This window comes from Brassica napus, chromosome C2 (assembly GCF_020379485.1).
Source record: "Brassica napus cultivar Da-Ae chromosome C2, Da-Ae, whole genome shotgun sequence".
NCBI lineage: Eukaryota > Viridiplantae > Streptophyta > Magnoliopsida > Brassicales > Brassicaceae > Brassica > Brassica napus.
The window spans coordinates 6658736-6684766 of NC_063445.1; the positions used below are offsets into that span (position 1 = coordinate 6658736).

Sequence of the window (26031 nt, forward strand, 5' to 3'; positions counted from 1 at the left end):
ACAAATCGACTTTACATATTTCACCACTCCGAGGACGAGAAAAAACCAAGACCCGAGATGAACCGTCTCTTAAACCTCTAAATTCTACCACTAAAAACAGCTACAAAACATGACCTTGACCCCAAAACACCTAGAATAAGAATTTATATACTAGCTAGTTGCAATTGGATTGAAGAGTCGGAAGAATAGGCCTTGTCAATTGCTCCTTCACCTAGAGGGTGCATATTCCACTTCAAAAGTATTCGGGGATTCAGGACAGCGGTTTTAAGTCTGTGAAAGTCAGGTTGATGCCGTGGGTCCATCAGCGATCATACCTGACCTGAGAAAACATAAGAAGAGACACAGCTACCGGGTCTGTCAATAATCGGTACTGCGCATACGGTAGACTCCTCGGGAAAGCTGAAGACCCAACACGGTTCGCGTCCAAGAACCGGATGAAACGACTTCTTCAACCAGGACACCTTCATGCCAATGTCGATACTCAGCTTGTACAAAGTGAAGCACTTCCCTTCCTTTCTCGACCGAACCATCAACGATTCTTTACGTTATCCAAAAGTTCAGACATGAGAGATAATCCAGCGAACTCACGTCCATCGTGCCATCTCCAGAGAGAAACTCCAAGGTTCACATGACCGTGAAGGGATGAAGAGCAATCCAAACACCGAATCTGCTCCAGTCGCCATACACGCGCCCTCTCTTGACGGATCTGAACCTCAAGCCAGCTACACTGAAACAGCTTTCAGATCTGTAACGAGGTGACAAACAAAAGCCTCGTGCCACCGCCTCGAAGCTGGGAGTTAACCGAGACCAAGATAAAATGTTTCCTCCTAAATCTGACCCATCCCGAGACCTCCTCTCCACACGGCTCGCCACTGCTCCAGATCCACCTTCAGTCTGACCAGGTCCTACTCCGCCGCGGTCAGAATAGTTGCCGGAACCTCTGAATTTCACCATATATCGTCAGCACATCACCGGGAAGCTTGAGAGGTGTCAAAAGGGCAAAGGAAAACTAGAGATAGAGCTAAGAGGGAGACCACCCACTACAAGAAAACATAATCTTAACCAGGGTGGTTTTCCTCGCTAATTCGTCGTAAAAGAGGCTTTCCTCGCGAATTAGCGAGGAAACGCGTTTGCTCGTTACATGTCTGTCGTAACACATATTTCCTCGCTAATTCGTCGTAACTTAGCGAGAAATATATTTCGTCGTAAAGACAAAGTAGGACGATTCGTCGTAAAGACCACGTCAATATTCCACGTAAGGACGTCGCTATAATACCTCGTAAATACCTCAAAAATAGTTCATCGTAACCTACACGTAAATACCTTGAAAGAGTTTCCTCGCAAAATACACGTAACAACCACGAAATGATTTCCTCGTAAAATGGTCGTAAACTTTTCCTCGTTATTTCCTCGTAAAATACTCGTTAAATGTTTCTCGTCATTTCCTCGTAAGGTTTCCACGTAAAGAGGTCGTACATTGGCTACGAATTTACTTCGTTTTTATTATTTTACAGAATTTAAAAATATAATTAAAAAATAATTAAAATTATTTAATTTAATAATAAATTAAAATTCAAAATAAAAATAAATCAATATAAAAATATTTTATATATAAATAAGTTTTGAATTTATATAATACAACAACCAAAAAAAAAAACTAAGGGTCGTTCATCGCCCGGTAGAATTCATCACTCCTCCTCGTAACATCCGCCTCGTTATGTACGTCGGATGACTCGCCTTGAATGGGATGTTGTTGTCGCATGTTCCTCAACATGGACTCCCATTCCGGATTTGTGGCCGCAATAACGTCCAAGAAGCCCTCGACTCCACCCATACGAGATTTTGTCGCGGTCAACTCGTTACGCAGCTGAGCGGACTCTCTACGCAGCTCTGTGACTTCATCATCCCGTCGCTGACCATAAGACGATGTCGCTCTCGGAACATCGTTGACGGAACCAATACCCAACGTCCGTCCCTTTTTTTTAGGGACAACCTTAAAAACAAAAAATAAATATTGTAAGTAAAAATTTAAAGTTAAATTAAATGAATAATTAAAAATTAATTTTTTTGAAAATTTACCTCCTCGTAAATCTTATCCACTTCAAGTGTGGATAAGGTGACGGGTAATCCGTCGGTAGACTGCTGGGTCAGCTGAGTCTGGCGGTCTTCAACCCGAGCAACTACGTCGTTGTAGATTTGCTCGGACTTGCCATCTACAAATACGCCCGCCTTGTTCTTGTGGGTCCTCTCGTAAAGTTCCATAAGAGACGGGAGATGTCCCGTCTCTTTGGCCTAAAAAACAGTTAAGAAAGTTAGAATAAATTAATATATGTATTAAAAAAATTATTTAATAAAATATTTAATTACCATTTCCAAACGGACACCGGCGTGGGGTTTTTGGCCCGTAGTGTGAAGCATCGGCCCGTTCCCGTGCTCATCGACCGTGTTACGGGAGTTAGAGCAAGCCTGGGCGATTCTAATGGAATCAGGAAGGCGCCAATAACGGATGAGGCCATCCCACACATCCGTGGTGAGCTCAGCGGGTTTGCCACGCTCATACCCCTTCACGATCCAGTCACCCTTCCAGTTGGAGACCGTGTCCAACAAGCGAACTTTCGCTTTCGCGTTAAACTTCTTCTTCACCCTCTCAGTGATCCCCAAGGCCCAATTATATTTTTGCTGTTGGAAAAAATAAATTAACAATTAGTTTTTTAGAAAGTATATATATAAATCATGAAAAAATTAAAATATATATAATTAATTAATAGAAACTTACAGCGTAAATTTTGAACCACGTCTTTCTGACGTAGTGAGGCGTCTTACTCCAGTTTGGATGTGCCATGGAGAAGTAACCCTTGATCGTGTCGGTTACGTCCGATGCAAGACATCCGTCAACCCCCCACCTGGAAAATACAAATTTAAAATATAAATTATTTTTAATGTTATAAAAGAAATTTAAACGAATTAAAAATAATTAATGCAACATACCACAACGTTCCGTCCGGTCGGTCTGGGTCGATGACTGGTAAACCTTCTCTGCCTGGCAGACTGAGAATGTCCTCTACAGTGTACTGCGAGTAAGGAGCACTCGGAGGCACCATCAGATCAGGATGAATATCGGCGACCATCGGAGGTGCCATCGGAGGAGGCACAGGAGGAGGCATCGGAGGAGGCACATGAGGAGCCGATGGTGCACTAGAAGAAGTAGACCCAGAGACTCTCTGAGTGTACTGAGTCTCCGGGACAGTCTCCTGGCCCGAAGAATTGGGAGCGGAAGAAGAGGCCGGGTCTAAACGAATACCCGGCTCACCGAAGATCTCTCTGTAATGGGCAGTAAGTCTTCCTTTTCGAACCTGAGAAAAAAATTAAATTTTTAAAATTAACATCAACAATATATTTCCCAACATTATCCACCTAATCAACACTAAATAACATAAAATCCGCAAACCTATCTAAATTCCCTATACTAACCACCTAATCTATCCTAAACTAACCAAATTAGAGAGGAATCAGAGAGGCTTACCATTGCTACGAAATGGAGAGGAAGTAGAGAGGAAGTAGAGAGGAAAGAAAGAGTGAGCGCTCGGGTGTATATATAAGATTACATATCGCCGCAAATTCCTCGTAAGTTTACGACGAAATAGCGAGCAGTTACAAAGGCCCGTCTTTTTTTTTACGAGGAAATTGCGAGGAATCACAAAGGCCCGTGTTTTTTTATACGAGGTATTAACGACGATTTACCTTACGAGGAATTAACGAGGCTTGCTTTCCTATAAATATACCCACAACTCTCACTCTCAAACCACACACAAACTCCCAAATCACACCTTATCTCAAATCACAATCCTCAAAAAAATCCTATTCAAATTATAAATATTTGAAAAAAATAGGAAAAGGAGAAGATATTAGAATTCATGTGGGCGAGACTTACGTATTATAATTGCTGGAAGTCTTGCCACATGTTAATCTGGTATTTCTCTCATTTTCCTTTTTTTTTCAAGTTTGTACACTACGAGATATTTACGACGATTTGTACTTACGTGGAATTAACGGGTTTATGTATAAATCCGTTTACGTGGTCTTTACGACGATTTGTGCTTACGTGGAATTAACGAGTGTTTTGTTTAAATCATTTTACGTGGTAGTTACGACGATTTCATCCTACGAGGACTTTACGACGATTTGTGCTTACGTGGAATTAACGAGTGTTATGTTTAAATCCCTAGAATCCGAAACCCGAAACCCGAAACCCGAAACACAAACCCGAAACTCGAAACTCCATACCCGAAACCCCAAACCCCAACCCCCAAACCCGAAACCCGAAACCCGAAACCCAAACCCCCATCTTTAATTTTCTACTTCATATATTCCAAACCCCATATTTAATTTTAAGTTTCGTCGTTATTTTTAACGAGTGTTATGGTTAAATCCCTAGAACCCCAAACCCGAAACCCGAAACCCGAAACCCGAAACCCGAAACTCGAAATCCTAAACCCGAAACCCCAAACCCCGAACCTCTAAACCCGAAACCCCAAACCCGAAACCAAAAACCCGAAACCCAAAACCCGAAATCCAAAACCCGAAATCCAAAACCCGAAACCCCAAAACCTGAAACCCCAAACCCGAAACCCGAAACCCGAAACCCGAAACCCGAAACCCGAAACTCGAAATCCAAAACCCCAAACCCCAAACCCCAAACCCCGAACCCCTAAACCCGAAACCCCAAACCCGAAACCAAAAACCCAAAACCCGAAACCCGAAATCCAAAACCCGAAACCCCAAAACCCGAAACCCCAAACCCCAAACCCCAAACCCGAAACCTGAAACCCCAAACCCCAAATCCCATATTCCTTATTTTCTACTTCATATATTCCAAACCCCATATTTATTTTTAGGTTTCGTCGTTATTTCCTCGTTTTGTTACGTTATATTTACGACGATTTCATCCTACGTGGTTTTTACGACGAATTCATCCTACGTGGTATTTACGACGATTTAGTCCTACGTGGAATTAACGAGTCCTTCGTCGTTATTTACTCGTTGGAATACGAGGACTTTACGACGATTTAAGCTTACGTGGAATTAACGACTGTTATGTTTAAATCCCTAGAATCCAAAACCCGAAACCCGAAACCCCAAACCCCATATTCCTTATTTTCTACTTCATATATTTCAAACCCCATCTTTATTTCCATTCCAAACCACAATTCCCACATTTGCTTATTCATAAAACAAACTCCCACATTACCTTATTCATAAAACAAACCCCACATTATCTTATTCATAAAACAAACTCTCTCATCTTATTCATAAAACAAATACATCAATCGGATACATCGACATTCTCGTCATCACTAGAAACATCATCATTTTCATTAAACTCGTCTTCAACAGCTTCGTCTGTGGCATCATCGGTAAGATCTTCGTACTCGTGATTATGCGGATCAATGAGAAGGATGTCATCAATTTCTTGTTCAGGTTCCTCAACTTCATTTATCTGTTCTTCTTGCAATGGTGGTTCTTCTCCACTGATGATTCGTCCTCGAGGTGTAACTTTGATTACTGCTAACCAATTTATACCTGAATCTCTCATCCGAGGGTATGGAAGGAAGCTAACTTGGTCTGCTTGTGAAGCTAAGATGAAAGGCTCGAATTTGTTGTACCTTCGTCCACCGTTGACATCAACTACACCGAATTTGTTAGACCGAACACCTCTGTTGACGACGGGGTCGAACCATTCACATTTGAAGAGGACGCATTTCAGCTTCAGTATCCCTGGAAATTCGACTTCAATAATCTCCGTCAAGATCCCGTAGAAATCTGTTTCCCCTTTCACACATATTCCATAGTTACTGGTCGCCCGCTGTCTACCATAGTCATATGTATGAAAAGTATAGCCTCGTGTGAAATACATCTGTGATGTGGTGACCTTTACAAGTGGAGATTGAATTACTTCGTGTAACCACTTAGGATAATCTGCATCGTCGTCGTCATAATCAACCTGCAAAAATAAAGAGAATGTTAATGAAATACAGATAATGTATGAAAAAAAAGTTTTAGTTAATACCTGATTCCGCAACCACTTAATGAAGTGTTGATCTTTCCTTTTGTCTACGTCACTTGTGGATATACCAGGAAATGTTTCTTCGACTTGAGAAACAAATAGGCTGTAAAATCACATTTTATAGGAATGAATCTCTCGCAATTATACAATTAATTATACTTATATGTGTTTCGAAGTGTCAATATATGTTACCTTTCAAAATAACGCATCAATGGATCTTCGCAATTGAGTAGAATATAGGTGTGTGCACTATGAGCGTCTTCTTCACTCGACCACCAAACCTCTTTAGACTTCCCACCGAGTCGCCCAATCTGGCTAAAGATGTCTGGAACACCAGCAACTGCATATGTTGGCGCAACACCACCATCATCATATCTTCTTGGAGCTCTTCTCCGTGTACGTACTTTTGACGCAAAGTAGTACGATGTGAAGTGAGAAACTTCTTCCGTCAAACTTCCAGCAATTATAGAACCTTCAACTTTGGCGAGGTTCTTTGCTTTTCCCTTCAAATATTTCATGGCTCGCTCATACTGATACATCCATCCGTAATGTACAGGTCCACGAAGCAATGCCTCATATGGGAGGTGGACAGCTAGATGCTCCATGACGTCAAAAAATCCGGGAGGAAATATCTTCTCCAAGTTGCACAATAAGATGGGAATGTTCTCCTGAAGCTGTTCCACAACTTCTTCTTTAAGAGTGCGTGTGCTCAGATCCCTGAAAAATGCTCCAATGCCTTTTATATTCAAAAAAAAATTAAACACATTGTTAGTCATATATTATTTTGTAAATTATTGTGATATAATACACTACGTACCTGCAAGTGCTTCATGTACGTTTGTTGGAAGTAGCTCCGCAAATGCAAAGGGCAGTAGTCGTTGCATAAATACATGACAATCATGACTCTTCATCCCGGAGAACTTTTGACCCTTTTCAACACATCTAGAGAGATTCGAAACATACCCATCGGGGAACTTCACTTCTGATGCCACCCAGTTGAACAACACCGACTTTTTTTCTGAAGATAATCTGAATATCGGAACGGGAACTTGTCCATTGCTTTTAATATGTAACTCGCTTCTTGAGCAAATATCCGGCAAGTCCAACCTCGATTTTATGTTGTCTTTTGTCTTCCCTGGGACATTCAATATTGTATTCATGATGTTCTCAAAGAAATTCTTCTCTATATGCATCACATCGAGGTTGTGGCGCAGAAGAAGATCCTTCCAATATGGCAACTCCCAAAATATACTCTTCTTGTGCCAGTTGTGATGAACACCGTAAGAATCTGGCATATTACGAGGGACATGCCAATTACCACCCCAACGAACTGTTTCGTTAGCTCCGTAGTAGTCGATTTGCGCTTCAATTTGTTCTCCAGTTAGATATGGAGGAGGAGTGTCTCTCACAACCCTTTTGTGCCTAAACAAATTCTTGTTTCTTCGGTAAGGATGGCCAATGGGAAGAAATCGACGGTGACAATCAAACCAACTTGTCTTCCTACCATTCTTCAGTTGAAACGCATCTGTCGTTCCATTACAATATGGACAAGCTAATCTCCCATGTGTAGTCCATCCAGACAACATCCCATAGGCAGGGAAATCACTTATGGTCCACAAAAGCATCGCTCGCATCGTAAAATTCGTCTTCGTTGAACAGTCATACGTCCTCACCCCTGTTGACCACAAATCCTTCAACTCTTTTATCAGTGGTTGTAGGAAAACATCCAGGGACCTTTTTGGATGGTTCGGACCAGGTATTAATATGGTCAAGAATAGTAACTCCCGTTGCATGCACATCTCCGGTGGCAGGTTGTATGGAGTAAGAAAGACTGGCCACAATGAATATTGTCTCCCTGACATTCCGAACGGACTAAATCCATCTGTGCATAATCCGAGATACACATTCCGGATATTGCTAGCGAAATCTGGATGTACTTTGTTGAAATGTTTCCAGGCTCTTGCATCTGATGGATGAGTCATCTCACCATCCGTCTGAGTATGCTCGGCATGCCATCTCATCTTTCCAGCAGTCTGCTCTGATTGATACAATCTTTTCAATCTGTCTGTAATTGGTAGGTACCACATCCTTTGGTACGGTACCCTATTACGTCCCCGTCCTTGCGGCTTGAATCGTGGCTTCTTGCAGAATCGACATTCTTCTAGCTTCTCATCATCTCCCCAATAGATCATGCAGTTGTCGATGCAAACATCTATCATCTCCGAAGGCAACCCAAGACTATAAACCAGTTTCTGAATCTCATAATAAGAATCAGCAGACACATTGTCTTCCGGCAAATACTCTTTAAACAAGTCCGCCCATTCGTTCATGCAACTTTCAGGTAGATTGTGATCAGTTTTAATATTCATCATTCTAGCAGCTAACGACAATTTAGAGAGACCTTCTCTACAACCACTGTAAAGTGGTTGATTCGCCGCGTTTAACATTTCGTAAAACTTTTTTGCATCTATATTAGGTTCTTCATCTTCATCATGAGCTACGAATGCATCAGCTACCATATCATGAACCCTATCATAATCTACCATCTCCTCCTGATGGTAACTATGTTCATTATGCAAATGATGATCAACCGGTTCTTTTTCCTGAAAATTGCTATTACTACTACTAGCTTCATTCTGATCATAATTAAAACCTTCTCCATGTTGAAACCAGATATAGTAATTTGCCGTGAAACCTCTATTTATTAAATGCTTCCAAACATTTTCACGGTTTGCCAGTTTCGAATTGTTGCATTTCCGACAAGGACAGAACATCTTACCACTTTCTTGGGCGAGCGGTGTTGAATCTGCTTGATGCATAAATGTCTCCAGACCCGCAAGGTATTCTTTCGTCACTCTCCCGTTAGCATCTCTATGCATATACATCCACTTCCGCAACTCGTAAATAGTCCCGGAGCCAGCCATTTTTTTTCTTTCACGTTTTTTGTTGTTGGTGTGTTTAAAATGATGTTCAAACATCCATATTTATAGGAAAATTTGAATCTGGTAGTTGTAATTTTGCTATGAATTTACGACGAAAATTAATTAGGTGGGCAAAAAAAACGTGTAACACCTATGAAGTTGGTGGATTCAAAAATTTCCTCGCTAAATACACGTAAACTATTCCCTCGTAAATACCACGCAAAATTTACGTCGTATTTACGAGGAAATAGTTTTTCCTCGTAAAATACTCGTAAAATTACATCCACTTTACGACGAAACAGTTTTGTCGTTACGTTACGAGGAAATAACGATGACTTTAGTTTTTCACGTAAATTCGTCGTAAACTCGACGCAAATTTACGAGGATTGTTTTTCCTCGTTAATTTTCGTCGTTAAGCATGTGTTTTCTTGTAGTGACCGGCGTCGGGGGAGATAACGCCGCCGCACTTAGAGTTCACTAGTAGCTAGGGTTTTTAAGAAAGATCGAGTTGAGTTTTCCTTTTTTGACATTTTCATTGCCATCTTGAAAGAGGCTGGTTAGATACGGTTTAATAGTTTGTTGGTTAACTTGTTCCAGATAACTCAAACATATACTATTGTAACTGAAACCTTCAATGAAAATAACAAACATTGTTCATCTCTCTCTCATCACTTAGCTAATAGCCACTACATGAAATGTGGGTATTAATAGCTGGCGATAAACGCTATTAGTCCGTTTTAATATTGTTCCCTAAAACGCTCTCACAGCGCCCATTATCGTATGTCCGACCCTTTTGATAACGAATCTGTTGTATGCTATAGTTAAGTTAATAATGATAGCGTTATTATCTATGCAATTGTTAATATTTATAATAACATGATATAAATATTATTAAAACTCATTAATTTGATTTTATCTATAGCAGTTTGTTATACAATTATGTTATTAATTTGTATTTTAATTAATCAGAAATTTATTAAAAATAATTATGAATTGATTTTTTAATGTAATATATATTTCGAATACTTGTAAAAACTAATAAATATTTACATGTTTACAAAACCATAAAACATTTTTCTCTTTACACAAACCATCAAAACCTATCAAACATACTATCAATATACCACTAATAACCCTTACAATCATCCTTAACATCTCTGCTCTTCCACCACCCTCAAGCTTCTCATCTATCTCTCTTCCCTCGCTTCTGAACCAACTCCATCTGTCTTCTTCCAGTATCACCAAAGGTATAAGAAAGCACCAAAGGACTTAGCCTCTGTCTTCTTCCAGTATCAAGCTCTCCATGAAGCTACCACCAAAGAAAAATAAGAAACGTAAGCCATTCATACGACAACTCCAAATTCAAAACTCATGTCAGATTCATTAGTACCTTCGCCTTGTCAGATCACCTACGCTTAAAAAATTCACCACTGTACCACAAGAAGAAGTTTCAACACATACACCAAAAGCATCGAGCTTTGCTTCTCAATTATAGAGATAAGGGTTAATGTATAAACCTAGGGGGTTCCGAGTCATTTAGAGCCACAGCCAAATCCTTTGATAAACTGTTCTCTATCCCTGGAAACGCGCAACGCAAAGATGCGTCTGTTTAGGCAGAGAAAGAACAACAATCACTTAAGCTCCAGCAGATTTACCAGCCAAAACACGAGACCTGCCATTCCAAACTAACCATTAGTCAGAGAGAATCTAAATCCTCATTTACAAAACAATAAGCTAAAACTTGGTAACCTGAAGCAATGCTTTTAGATTTGGTAAAAGAACTGCCACTGGTGAGCGCCTCGTGCTTCTTTCTCAATGTAGAGAGAACAAGAAACAGAAAGTGAGAGACAGAGAGCTGAGCGGTGGTTATGATGAGCGTGACGGTGGTGGTGGCTACTCCGGTGAAGACGGATCTGAGAAGCGATGGTGGATGGGAGCGATGGTGGTGGTGGTGGTGGTGAAGGTACAGATTCCGGTGAAGAAACTTCCGGGAAAGGGAAGGAGGTGACGACGCCAATCGCGAAAGGGAGGAGGATTCTGGTGGCTGCGATGGAAATCACTTTTTGGCTGGTGCGGCGGAGAGATTTCAGATCATTCTCGAGGCCGACGAGAGAAGAAGAAGAGAAGGAGGCCGAGATTTGCTAGGGCGTCGAGCCTCTCTCTCTCTTTCTCTTTTTTTTTTCTCAAATCGCATCTATCTCTCTCACACGATCTGTTCTTAGAAAATAATTGAAAAAAAAAGAAAACAAATCTCAAGCGTTGATTCAGTACGATCTAACGGTGGAGATGGTGATCCGCGCCAAACCAATAGAAAACAAAGATAAAAATAGATATGAGATTAATTTTGGACTTTTGAGTTAAAAATCAATCAATCACTCCGAAAAAAACAGTACAAATTATCTTGGGCAAATCTCCAAAATAGAACTTTTCTAAGTTTATATCACGAAAATAATATTCAAAAACTAAAATGACCAAAATAGCACATTTCTAAGTTTATCCTTTGAAAATTTTAATTTTTTTTATTTTTCAAAATTTGAAATCTTATCTACAAAACCTCATTTCTCAACTCTAAATCCTAAACCCTAAACTCTAAACCCTAAACCCTAAACTCTAAACCCTAAACCCTAAACCATAAACTCTAAACCATAAACTCTAAACCCTAAACCCTAAACTCTAAACCCTAAACCCTAAACCCTAAATCCGAAACCCTAAAATCTAAACCCTAAACCCTAAACTCTAAACCCTAAACCCTAAACCCTAAATCCTAAACCCCACCCTTTAACTCTAAACCCTAAATTTGTGACTTTTGATAAAACATTAAGTGCTATTTTTGTGACTTTTGACCTTGAGTGCTAGTTTGGGAACAAAAACTTGATTTAGTGTTATTTTTGTCTTTTTCTCAATTATCTTCCTTTTTATTTATAATTATTGTAAAATTAATTAAACTTTAAATAATTTGATATCAGAATTTAAAACTTTTAATCTTTATTTTGTATTTAAAATTTCAATTTGTGTGATTGATTAAAAATTAAGATTTAATGTTTTATGTGATATATGTCAATATGAGGTATGTGGTTTGGAGTTTAGGGATTGAAGTTATATTATGAATATACTGATTTTATTTATATTTTCTAGTCTGTATAATTTCATAATTTAGTATAAATAAGTGTTATAAATTTAAAATGTTAAGATTAAATACTTTTTGTATAGAGTTTGGAATATGATATAGGATTTGAAGTTATAAGTAGGGCTAGGGGTAAATGTAGGGTTTGTATTATAATGTTTAAAGTTGGATATTTCTGTATGATATATAATCTGAGTGTTTTGATTAAAATGTTTAATTGAAGATTTATGTATAAAATGAATTTAAGATATAGGGTTTGAGATATGTAGTTAGGGCTTAGGGCATATTTAGGGTTTAAAACTTAAGGTAAAAAATGTTTTTTTTTGTTCTAATTTATTATTAGTGTTGGATTTTCTTTTTATCATTTTGATTTTTATGTTATCTTTAGACTTTATGATGAGATATTAAAAATTTAGAGCGTACTCAAATTTTATTTATTAATTATTGCTTTTAAAATCATTAATAAATATAATTCACTCTAATAAAACACAAATAAATCATTAATAAATATAATTTGGATATGATATAGTTTTCTATAGTTTTCCATTAAAAATTTAAAACACACAAAGTCAATACATGAGAACATGAATTGAAAGTCTATACATCAAAAATGAACTAAAAGCATCAAGCTCTTCTCCTCACCACCATCAAGCTCATCAATTGCCTACGCATTTCCTCCAACTTGTGAAGCGAAAGATCAGTCTCTTCTGCACCAAACCACTTCAGATAATCCGTAGAATCTCCAAACTGAAACGACAAGCTCAACAACTGATCAATAACTTCCTTAAACCGATTCATTCTCAGCTTTATTCCTTCTCAGCTCCCCTAACTGCACACTAACGTTCTCAAGCTCATCCTTCAAGTTCTCACCCACCCTACCGTTACACTGCAAGAAAAAGGAAACATCTTTATCATTACCCACCACAACTCAAAAGAAAGAACAAAAAGAAATCAAACCACACTACTACTAACATGAATCTCCTGCAGCATTGGTTTGTCTGAATCTGAAATTACCTCCAAGTTCAAATAATGAAGTGAAGTGATCAAGCGGCAGAGAGTATCACCCTTAAAGAACTCTTGAGTCAGCTGGGCACAAGCTTCAGCCACAGGCTCAGCGTTGCTGTTTCCATATAGAATTAACTATAGGTATACGCATTAGGCTCAGACCCATATAGAGCCATCGCACGGAATACCTTATAGCTTCCTCTACCTCAAGACACTTTGCTAAGCCTAGATTATCATCTTCCTTCACCCACAGCCACGACTTCACCTCCTTGAGGTTTTGATTGAGTTGTGGATTCAAGTAAGATACCTCACATAGTCTTTTCCTCTGCCTCTTCGATCATAAGCCAGAGACTGTGGCGTCCACAATATGTTGCTCAAGATCTCTTCTTGAGCAAGTATCTCTTTCCTACTTGAATCTTCCTCTTTGACCTTAGATATATGTGACTCAAGATGCTCCAGGACCAATGTGGTGTCCGCAATACCAGATTCTATGGCTACTATAGTCTGATCCATAGCACTATCTGAAATTGGTAACATGTGGGTTTTCCTACATATCTCCTCTAGCTCTGATCTCTTCTTCATAAAAAGTTCTCTACTTCGTCCAATCGGACAACTTCTGCCTCAACCTGCATATGGAAATGGAACTCACGTTAAGGTTTGCACAAAAAACATAAAAAAAAATCCAATAACTTATCAGCTTGATTATAGAGTTGTTATACAACAGTGTAACAATGAAAAATTCTCAAGAGCTTACGTATTGGATGAAGTCTTCAGAGAGACTATTGGCTTGAGTTATTTCATGTTCTGATGCAGCTATATTGCAGGTAATCTGCTGATACTCTTGCTGCTCTTCTATGGGTGTATCCATCAAATTCCAGAGCTCCAGCATGGTTGGTGCTAGATCTTGAAGCTTCATAAAAAAAATCAACAAGCAACTATGAGTGACAACAGCAAAGACAAAATTTAGATAACTCGTCAAAGTAATTTACAAATTACCTTCTGCATTCTCGTTAAAACCATCTTCAAACTCGGGCTGCTCTGGAAACAAAGATCAGAAATCAAAAGCAAAAGTTCAGGGACCTGTCTTGCAACTACGTAACACTCCACCATTGGAGAGGATCGAAGCTTTCTCTTCGCCGGATCTGGAGCCCAACGATGACGGCAGAGCAAGACGAAGAGGCTTGGTCACGGTGAAGCTCCGAGACGGTGAGGAGATGACTGCGACGGCGAGGGATAGCAGACGACGATTGGAGACGGTGAGGAGCTGACTCCAAAACCTCCAGCGCGATGAAAACGCCAGAAGACAAAATGATTTCGAAACCTAAGAACAGTACCAGAGAATAGCTTGCGAAAAGGATTTTGAATACAGAATAGTAAAAGGCTATCGAGCGAGCGTTCTTCTGGTCAGAACCGATTGCTTTTATAATTTTTTTTTTGAGAAACAATGAAGAAAAATAGGGTTTCAGAAACAGTGAAGAAAGATTTCAAAAAATAAAAAGTGAAGAAGATCGACGGGTATGTATCGAGCCTGATCAAAGAATATTAACTTTAAGTATTTTGACAAAAACTTGAGATATTTTACATTTACAATAGCGTTTAATTTTGGATCTGCAATGGTAATAGGTTTATACTTAGCAAATTAAGGCGGCTAGAATATTTTATTTTCCCACGATAACAAATATAGCGTTTCGAATTGACAAACGCTATAAAAAATATAAGTGTTAGTATACAATAGCAGAACTGTAACGCTATAATCTTATGCTATTAATACTTATATTTTATGTAGTGAGCATTAGCAAAATAATTTTCATATACATAATTTTTTCTTAGCTTTCGGACCTCTTAAACTATCGAACCAGCTCTCGATCTCTTGTTGACGGCGCAAGAATACTTTGGCTGAATGCTTAAAAACAGTAAACATAGCATACGAAGAAAACAACATGCTCAGTCAAAAAAGAAAACATTTACGCACAAAAACGTATACAGTAGGTGCATAGATTTAGAATGTCAACTCATACGTACGTGTACGAGTTTAGCTACAAGCCTACAAGCCTACAAGTGTCAGCCACGCCCAGCGACACCACACGAAGGACACAAGATTGCCTTTCAGGGCAGTTAGACGTACATATACGCATTTTTGCTCATGAAGAGACATACTGCAGTACATTGGAATCCATTTTAAGATATATCTTTAGTATTAGAGGACTTCTGAGACATTTTTGTAAATGCCCTTTGGCAAATCAAAAGGACCTTATTATTTGCTAGATTAATTTGTTTTTGGCAGAAATAATTCTCAAATATATTAATTAAATTTAAAGGCTTCTGCCAAATAAACTGCATTTTTAAATGTATATATACTGGGAAAATTTGGAAAAATACCTTCATATGAGTTTATATTTTAAAAATTACACTACTTATTATTGTTTTTGAAAACTACACTTATTTATAGATAAATACCAAAATACCCTATTTAAATGTTTATATGTATTTTAATATTTAATTTTAAAATGTTTAAAAAGTAAATCCAACAACAATCAGTTTTTATATTTTTCTTTTCTAAATAATAATCTTAATATCTATATAAAATCTTATTTAAAATTTTATTCATGCGACAATATATTATTATCTCGTTGGAAATCTCTGTAGTCACCGTCATAATGGAGAAAACTTACTAACCGCCACACGAGAACGTAACCAATTTTGGAACTTTAAGAAAAGAAATCAAGTATCCATAATCTGAAGCACAAGCTCGACTAGCTCCACTGTTGCTTGCCCTCAATCAACATTACAAACTTTTTAGCAAATACTAATGATCCCTTGAAGATTTTTTTTGTTTTGATATTAGATCAGACACTCATGAAAACAATCCAGGATATATTAAAACAAACGGTGCATTGATGTATCTCTTTCACTAGTAGAAAAATTCGCTATAGCTATGAATTTGCTACGTTATTTTCGTAGCAAAATGGGAAAAGCTACGAATTTGCTACAAATTTGCCACGAACCGTAAAACGTAGCAAATCGTATCAATTACGTAGCTAAATTAGCTACGATTTTACTATGAATGTAAACGTAGCAACAAACTGCTACGATTTTGCTATGAATATTACGTGGCTAATATACAAAATGTCTTTTAGCTACGATTTGCCACGAAAATTTTTGTGGCTATTTGAAACCCTATACCATGTTTCTAACCCCTAAACTCTAAAAAAAAACTTTAAACTCTAATATTTTCATACTATAACCTCAAAATCTTAAAGTTAAACTCAAATTTAATCACTTTTAAAATAACTTTTCAAATTTTAACTCTAAACTCAAACACTATATTCCAAACCCTAAACTCTATATATAAACTCTATACCCAAATCATAAATCTAAACATTAACTCTAATATTTTCAAAGTTTAACAACAAATATCAACTTAAACTCAAAATTTAATATTTTTAAAAAATTATTTCCAAAACTACTAAACTTCAAACACTATATTCCAAACCATATACTATGGCTCTAAATCTTATATCCCAAATCATAAAATTTAAACATCAAATTTAACCTTTTCAAATTTAAACACCAAAACTTAAACATATATACTAATCAAAAAATTTCAAATTGTATTCTCAAATTTTACTCTAAACTCCAAACCTAAGACTCCAAATAAACTTTAATCATGAACATTAACCTTATATTTAAAACTTTTAAATTAGGCTAAACTTTTAACTTTAATCATAGTCATTAATCAAATCCTATATTATAAATCTATATTTAAATTTAAATTCATTTGTTTAAACCCCATATAAACCCATTTATATTTAAGTGAATTAGAAGCTTATTTGATGACCAAAGAAAAAGAATTAACATTAAATCTAATATTTTCAAAATTAAACACAAATCTTAAACTGAAATTTAAAGTTTAATATTTCTTATAATTTAGTTCCAAACTTAAATTTATACTTCAAACACTATATTCCAAACCATACCCTATAACCATAAACCTTATACCTCAAATCATAAATTTCAAACACCAAATTTAACATTTTCAAATTTAATCACCAAAAGTTAAACATAAACTACTAATCTAAAATTTTTAAAAAGTTATTCCCAAATTTTACTCTAAACCCCCAAACTAATTCTCCAAATTAACCTTATATAAAAAAAATTAACTTTATATCATAAAACACTAATTAAATAACTTTATAAAATTATATTAAATCAAGTTGTGTTATTATTAACCCAAACCTAAACCCATATTCTAAATTTAGGACTTTTCAAGTTTATATTTTAAATTAGTTTTAAAAAAATTTAAACTCATGCTAAAATCTATACCTCATTACCTATTTTCTTTATTCCAAATCTTCAATCATAAATATCTTTCAACTTTAAACTTTTAATTATCAAACCCAAATTCTAATATATTTTAGTTGCAATTCTATCGAATCATAAACAACAAAACCATTAATATAATCCTAAACTATGAAATCTAATAGTTTCTATTAAAGAAATAGAATGCTTAATTCTTATTGGTCCATCTTGGAATGGTGTGGATCACCATTATCTAATCCTAACCATCGATAATATTTGATCCAACAGATCAGATTGATTTGGTTTTGTTTAACTCTTTCTTCACTTCTCCCCTCACAAACTCCATCGTCACCTCATCTCATCTACATCTCTATTCCACTTCACGAGCTACTTTTTCTTCTGTTCTTCTTCTCACGAACTCCGTCGCCACCCTCCACCTCGTCACCTTCTTGTCTCCTCCTCATCACCTCCACTCCTCGTCTCCTCCTGTGTAATCTCTCTCTCTCTCTCTCTGTTTTCGTTCTCACTTTATCTTTGTTCTTTATAAAGGAGTTCTTGCGGCAGAAGAAGATGATATGGTGGTTGTTGGATTTGCTGGAAGTAGAGTAGAAGACCACCACTATTTGTGGCAGATGTGGTGGTCGTTGGATTCACGTCACACGGGTTGAGGCTGGAAGAGGAAGAAGAAGATCTGTGAGATCCGGTGAGGTCGAGGAGGCGGCTTCAAGCTTGAAGATTAGGTTTAGTTTTTTTTTTCTGGGTTTATTTTTTTTTTAAATTCTGGTTTAGTCTGTAAACCGGATTTTAATTGTAAACCGAACTTTAATTTATATTAAAAATATTTTATTTTAATTATAATCAGTTTTCGAATTAATTTTTTTTATTTAAAATTTCGATTTATTTGTGATTTTTTTTTAAAATATTTTTTTTAAAAAAGCTACGATTGACCACGTTTTAGGTTCGTAGCTAAATCTTCTTTTGCTACGTTACCTATCGAAGCAAAAACCGTAGCGTCGTGAAACGTTTTTGCTACGAACCCGAATATGCTACGATCGTATACGTACGATTTGGTTTTCGTAGCTTTTCGTGTCATGTTCTCTATATAGCTACGAAATAACTTTCATAGCCACGAAAAGTGAACGTGTGTATTTGGTTTTTTTCTACTAGTGTTTTCTTTTTGTTTCAATTTATTAGTTACTGTAACTTTGTACTTTGATTAGCATGATTACATGGAAGATAGTCTGTTTAAGAACTTTTGTGCATATGAGCACATAAGAATTCGTGGAGTTGCAGTTGATTTTATGACATATTTGAACAGTTTTTTAAGAGTGTAGTTTGCCTGTTTTTAATGATGGTTGATGAACTTGTAAAACAGTTCAATCTATTTCGTGAAAAAATAGACTCCAACAATATTATGTATTTATCTCAAATATAAATTTTCACACACATAAATAATAATAATATTGTCGTATTTACATTTTAGTTATTTAAATTTGTAATATTAGAATCAGGATAAATATGTCTTATCATATACAATAAAGTGTAGTTTTCAAAAAGAAAAAAAGAGAAGTGTATTTTTCAAATGATAAAAATCGACATAGCCTTTAGTTAAGAAAATAGAAAATAGAAAATAGAACCAACACTATCAAATAAAATAATAGGAGTAAATAAATAAATTCAAATAATATTTTGCTTAAAATTCATTAATACTATTTTAACTTATTAGAGAAATTTTATGCTTCATTTTCTATTTCAAAATATCGTAACTCTATAGTTTTAAGTTTGAATCCAACTCTATTTTGTTTTATTGGAATGAGAAATGAAATAATAAACAAAAAAAATTCATCAAAAATAAAATAGAGATAGAAAATTTTACTTTAAATGAGATAAGATGCTCTAATGAGACACTAAAATATCAAATTTAATGTAATTTCATTTCTAACGAAACACTAAAAATATAATATTTTACCAAATTTGGTGTAACTGTAACACTATCTATCACACCAATATTATGAAACTATATTTTTTCTGTTTATTTAAAAATATATTTAAATTAATTATTATTGTTAAAAAATTAGCTCAAAATTATTTTTTTGCATTATTTTGTATTTTGCATTTTATTTTCAATAAATTTAATAATTTTATTTTATTTTAAAATTAATAATATTACTAAATGTGTGTTATCATTTACATCATATTGTAACAAAATATCCTAGATACTTTTTATATTTATTTTTAATAATATAAAATTATAATTGTAATTAATTTTTTTTTAAACATAAAATTACAAAATTTTAACAGACCAACATAATATATATAATATTGTTCTGGTTTGAAATTTGGTATTATGATTGGAGTTGGAAAATAAAATATGACATTCAATGTTATTTTATCATCAATGAAATTTAGATATCATGAAATTATAAGATATCGTCCGCCATTTGTGCCATTTGTGTCCACCAATGGTGTTTTATAAAAAAAAATGGATATGTAAGTTTTCACCCATTTCAATTTCATTGTAAGTATTTAGTAAATAGAAGTTTCAAAAAGAATTTATTGAAAAGAAAAAGAAAATGCCTCAGTTAAAAAAAAATGCTTGCAGTAATATTTAAAAAGGTCTATATGTGGGAGTATGTCACACTGTTTCTCGAGGCAAATCTCTGCTCCTATAGATTCGTAGGTGCCTAAAAGACTCAAATTGAAGCCATGCATGTCTTTTGCTTCACAATTTGTCATTCCCCATGCAACTTCTCACAAATCATACAATATATATAGAGTATTTTGCAGATTACACATTTCTATATCAAAAGTTCATGGTAACACAATAAACTTTTAACTAACTGATAGTTGTACGATGGCATCACTCTATTAGGCAGAACTGTTGAAAGTTTGACTTTTCTTTGATTTGTCTAGATTTCAGGTTTGTAAGCTAAATTATGAAAGATGAAATAATAATAGTTTCTATATGCTGCCATTGTTGTTGTGTATTCGCTAATATTACTACTATTAAGAGTAATGGAATAGTCTAGATTTGATTTCTCAATATCTTCACTTGGTGAATATTCTATAGACTGTTTAGATATGATAAGGCTAGATACAATACTTTTTTCTTTTGGTAAAAAGCTAGATACAATACTTGATAGAGTAATCTCCAAGTAAATATATTCACAAATGGAACCTAGAATGTTCCAATAAGAGAATGACGAAATAATCTATAGTTCCAGAAATGGAATATTTCATCATCAAGGACAAGATCTCGCTTAATCATTTCACAGTGTTCTTTGGTTAAACATTTCTGTCATTTAACACAGTTACTAAGTTAAGATCCGCGCCTTGCGTGGAATCAACATTATATATATAAATTATTTTATATATTAAATATTTTTACATTGAAATAATAAATATATATTAAATAATTAAAACTCATTAACTATTAAATATATAATTAAATTAGTGCGAACATATAAATCAATTTTATTAATCCAAAAAATATTTTTTTTATATTTGATAGGATATATTATTAAATTTAAATGATACTAATATAGATAATATATTTTAGTATATTTTTAATATTAATGTCTATTAAATGATGATTTCTACTCATATATTTTTTTTGATCATTTGTATATTTTATAGAAAAAAAAATTAATTTACTGATAACAAAATTTTCATTGTGGGACTAATAGTTTTAGTAATTTATAATTTTAAAAAAATAAGTTGTCAATGATTGTTCAAAACTTTTATCAAATAAATTGTTCAAAGTAAATTTTGAAACTAAATTATTGTATTTTATATGGTTTTTAGTTTAATTTAAAACGATATATATATTAATCTTAATAATTAATTAAATTAGACTTTTTACTTATATAATTTTTGTAATCATTTGTATTTTGTCATAACAAAAATTTTAAACCATGGATCATAAAATTTGAATGTGAGACTTTTAACAGTTTTAGTAATTTATAGCCGTTTGTAAAAATTCAAAATATAACATATACATAAAAATCTAAATTTTTATTATATGGTTATTGTTGTTGTTTAATTTATTTAATAGTTTAAAATTAAACAAATATGATAGAAGATACACTATTTTTATCAAATCTTTATTATTCAAAATCATTAATTGTCATATATACTTTAGTCACATTAGACAATTCCGTAAATTTTATTTAAGAAAATAATAAAGTACATTAATGATGAATTTATTGTTAGTTTAATAAAAAGTTTATTATATAATTAGATGGACCAACATATTTTTCTAATAATTTTAAGAATCATTCTAGTGATGACATGCGGCTACAAAAAGAAGTTGTAATGCTTCTCGAATAATATATAAGGGATTTTAGCTATAGTCTTTATTTAAACAAAATTAAGTGGTCTTATAAAATACGTGTACGACTATGTATATACTTGTATAATGATAAGACGTATTTTCATGTTATCTGGTATAATCGTGTTTTTGTCTTCATCGATTTGTTTTTCGAGATATTTTATTACAGACAATTTATGATATATATACGTACAAGAAAAAGTATCATAAACTAAATCCGGTCAAAATGCATGATACTTTTTTTTTTAACATATTTTAAAATGCATGATACTTTTTCTTGTACTTATATCATAAACTAACTATCTGAAAAGAAAATGACAGAGCCATATTTGAATTCGCCACTTCGTCCTGACCTTGATTATACTAAGCAAAATGTGATGGACATCGGATTTGAGAAATGAGACTGAGACGAAGAGGCGAAGCAACTAAGCCACTAGAATTTTCTGTTTTGACGGTTTACAATATAGGATCACGGTTTTGTTTCTTTGCCAAAACATTTGAAATATTTGAAATTGTTAAGAAATCGAAGAGCCAAGCGGCTCGACTTCTTATTGTCGTGTTATATAAATTACTAGGATCGGCCCGCCCTACGGGCGGGTTGTGGATTATAAAATGATCTTGAAACTAAAGTATTAGTATATTAAACCTTGGTTGTTCATATGTCTCATGGTTTTTTTTTGCTGTTGGAGGGAGGAATGCATGGGAGTTTGATGGTTTATCCGAGTTTTGTTATACGTTGTTAAGTAGTTGGTAGATATACTAAATTTAGGATTATGGATGTCTGGACAATAATAGCAACTATTGCTTCAGTTGTACAAATTAAATAGTGTTTTAATGGTAATGACAAAGGAACGGATACTATGTTTTTTTTTTCTTCTCCGTATGAAATAATTTAATTTTAATTGTTTCGTTGGAATGAATTGTTTAATTATATATGTATCTATCTATATTATATGTGTGCAGATTAGTTTTCTGTTCTGGAAAAATTGCTACTATATTTATGCGTGTATGTAAACATATATATTTTATAAACCTATATATTAGTGTTATTTGAGTATTTTCATTTAAAAAATATGTGAAGCACATAAACCCAAATCAGAGGATAGACTATATAAACGATACGATGCGAGGATCCGTAGACGATGTTTTGAGTAAGTGTAATAAGGTCACCAACTAAATGACTGTATGTCCTGATATTAAACTGTTATTAAAATTTTAAAAATAAGATCGGGATAGCAGAAGAACTTGTCCACTTCGACGCTTACGCTGTGTCTCTCCGTTCACTGAGAGAAATGAGTCGTCCCAATATCAAATATGCAATGAAAATTACGACAATTATTCACTGCAAACAGACTCGTGTATATAAAAATGTATAAAGTAAATGTGTAGCTCTAACCTCGGTCATCCGGACGTCTTTAAAGATTTCTTTGTGGCAATAACATGAACTGTGAAGTTTGGTGGTTACATTCTCTAAAATGATGTTTAATGATCCATGTATTTAGAATGTAGGCGGGACGTCCGCCATTTTTACAGCCTCATTGTTGTAGTTCCTCATTTGTGTGAGAAATAAGGAGATCATAAGCTTTGACATAAGCCTACATGTGGAACTTCTATTTGTTATTTCAGATGGAATCTAAGTCACATGCAGCCATTGTCGTCGTTCGGAGATCGGAGCATGTCACATATTCCATAATCAAACTTGTAGTTGGCAGTCTACGCACCATAATATCTCCACCTAAATCAGTGGAGTGTAGGATTTTCGGCACTTCTGACTGCGGTCGTGGGCTGCAACGTGCGGGGTCAACACACTGTGTTATTCATATTGCACGGTTTATGAGGTGTTGAGAAATTTTTCCTTTTCATGAATTGAATTTTAAATTTATTCAACCAAAAAAACTCTTTTGTTTATTTTACAAATGCATCATATTAAAGAATAAAAAAGTTTAAATTATTTATGGTCTATACTTTCTATGATCTTGAAACTGGTGTTGAGAAATTGAGAGACGTGGTAAGCTCACAGTTTCCCAGGTCTGTTGTTTATTTGTCGGTCAGTGGCATTTGTTGCTTAAAACCTTAAAGCACAATTTAAAAACGATTGCAAGCGGTACTTTGTTATGGCTAGGTTGTTCAAAATCTTTTTTTTTTGTTTCTTTGCGCTATTCTAAAAGCCCCAACAGAAGCTTGTACTATTGTATGTTTGATATGTGATGTGTGGATTGTGTAATGGCTTCGTTATTAACACATGTATTTTGAGTTTTTGTTACCCATGGTCATGGTTCCATGTCCGGGTTCGACACTTCGACACGTCATTTGGTTCAATAAGAAGTATACCATGGTTTCCATAGTGGACTGAAATTATTTTTTTTTTTTAAGGAATTTGACTGTTCCTTTTAATATAAATGTGTTCTAAGCGTTGACAACATAATTGTTGGGTGATTCCTAATTTTTAAAAAGTAATAATGTAGTCCTTACCGGGTTTATATTGGTTTAATAGCAACAGTTTAAGGTTGATGATTCAAACAAATGACCTTCAAGCTCTGCTTCTGATTCCATTGTTTTAGTTGTTGTAGGTGCTGATAAAAAAAAAACAGAAGGTGCTGTGAGGTCAGAGTTCAAGCAAACAACTATCCTGACTAACATGGGTTGCAGGGAGGTTAGTATGCAGTTCTTGAGGGTGGCTTTTATTGGGACGCTATGTTGCGCTGCAGCTTTGTAAGGGTGTTTTGCTAAATTTTTGGTTATTTGGTAAGTGACACTGTTCGTTTATATGACCCGGTGGGTTTTGTGTGTTGGTCTCAAACATTATCCTTACATTCGAACCCATAGAGAATAGTCAAATCCTCTCCTGCCAACAGCGCAAGACAAACAACAACTAAGAAAGATGCTTGAGTTTAACATGTTAACCCCTAAAATGCAAACTACATTTTTTTTCTTTTCCAAAAAAAAAAAAAACCAAAGACCTATCCAGTGAAATCATGGTATGGAACTCCATCAAGTCTAGCCAGCTTATTGCAATTAGTCATCTGTTGTCCTGCATGCTAGACATTGAACTCTTGCATATCCTCAGCGTCAAAAGTTCACTCAAAACACAAAAACCTGTATCAATTGTAAAAATCTGACGAACCGTAGAACATCCAAAGCTGTAAGAGCTAGCATCCTCATCTCAACTCCATCTCCTCACATAGCCACGTAATGCTCCTCTAACTAAACACAGACAAACGACAGAAAACTATATTTTGGCATAAAAAACACATAAGTAAACAAAAATTATCTTTTTGGCATCAAAAACACATATGGATGCAAACACTAAATTTCTCTCAAAAAGATCTAGTAAAAATGTTGCGCTTGTGGTTAAACCAAAACAATCCAAGACCTAATTTTTTTATGTTAGAATAGACAAAACAATAAGATTTACAGACAATCAAGCAATATTCAGAAGGTCAAGAATACAATTTCATTTCGTAGACAAACAAAAACTCCACAATCCGTAATCCAATATCAAAGTTCAATTTCAAAGCCTATTAAAATCATAAGAAGAAGAAGAGAGAGTGACCATGATGAGCGAGAGATCTCGAGAGGAGGAATGAGAGGTACGGAATCGAAGATCTGCGCGACTCTGTCGTCCCTAGGGCTGATTCAAACCGATGAGGACTCCGTTCATCGTAACTTCTTGTGTCGCAGCTAGAGAATCCATTAAAGCAGAGGATTGATGAGTTAGCCACTCACATAATAAATTAACTTTGGTGTTATCACGGATTGAGAGGATGATGTTCAAGGAAAGATGGCTTACCTTTTATAGGTGCTGAGAGACCAACTTGCAGAGATTAGACAACCATGAATAAATAACCATTAACGTTTCAAAGGATTAGAAAGGAAGGCGTAAAGACGCAAACGAAGCTTCTTACATAGATTCTTCAAGACTACATCCTCTTGAAACTCCATTATTGGTGAATTAAAGACGATTTAAGGTGATTGAAAGCAAAACCGTTACAGGTTCTAGACAGCCGCTGCGGCGATAGGCGACGAACGAAGAACAGGAAGGGAGCATCTGTTTAGGGTTCCCCGTAGAAGACGTATGCGGACGGGCCTCGCGACAGAAAACATTTGATTAGCGCGTGACGAAGCCCACGTGAAGCCCGTTCGGACAGAGCAACGCTTAAGTGAAACGGTGCGGATCCGACGTGGCAGCGCGAGAGAGCTTCTATTTCCGACGTGGCATCCGAGCTGGCATGCCCAGGAGAGATACAATGCTTCTTTTATATATATAGATATCTATAAAATGTAGTAC

General features: G+C 35.1%; 4 long non-coding RNA genes across 6 annotated transcripts; 1 reads left to right on the top strand and 3 right to left on the bottom strand.

Moving 5' to 3' along the window:
* Window positions 1-10008: 10008 nt before the first annotated feature.
* Window positions 10009-11195, bottom strand: LOC106364804. Its single transcript, XR_001273325.3, has 4 exons — window positions 10735-11195; window positions 10503-10657; window positions 10376-10415; window positions 10009-10294 (listed from the first exon to the last, which is right to left on the bottom strand). It is a non-coding gene; the product is annotated as an uncharacterized LOC106364804 (long non-coding RNA).
* A 1407-nt stretch (window positions 11196-12602) lies between these two features.
* Window positions 12603-14597, bottom strand: LOC106364805. 2 transcript variants are annotated; one of them, XR_001273327.3, is made up of 4 exons: window positions 14111-14597; window positions 13869-14024; window positions 13082-13740; window positions 12603-12995 (listed from the first exon to the last, which is right to left on the bottom strand). It is a non-coding gene; the product is annotated as an uncharacterized LOC106364805 (long non-coding RNA). The 2 variants fall into 2 exon arrangements; XR_001273326.3 differs by having other exon boundaries at window positions 13124-13740; window positions 14111-14595.
* A 2319-nt stretch (window positions 14598-16916) lies between these two features.
* On the top strand, window positions 16917-18268 carry LOC125581266. Its single transcript, XR_007318953.1, has 2 exons — window positions 16917-17903; window positions 17978-18268. It is a non-coding gene; the product is annotated as an uncharacterized LOC125581266 (long non-coding RNA).
* Window positions 18269-24464: 6196 nt separating this feature from the next.
* On the bottom strand, window positions 24465-26008 carry LOC125581267. Of its 2 annotated transcripts, XR_007318955.1 has the most exons (3): window positions 25534-25997; window positions 25297-25424; window positions 24465-24947 (listed from the first exon to the last, which is right to left on the bottom strand). It is a non-coding gene; the product is annotated as an uncharacterized LOC125581267 (long non-coding RNA). The 2 variants fall into 2 exon arrangements; XR_007318954.1 differs by having other exon boundaries at window positions 24465-25424; window positions 25534-26008.
* Between the last annotated feature and the right edge of the window lie 23 nt (window positions 26009-26031).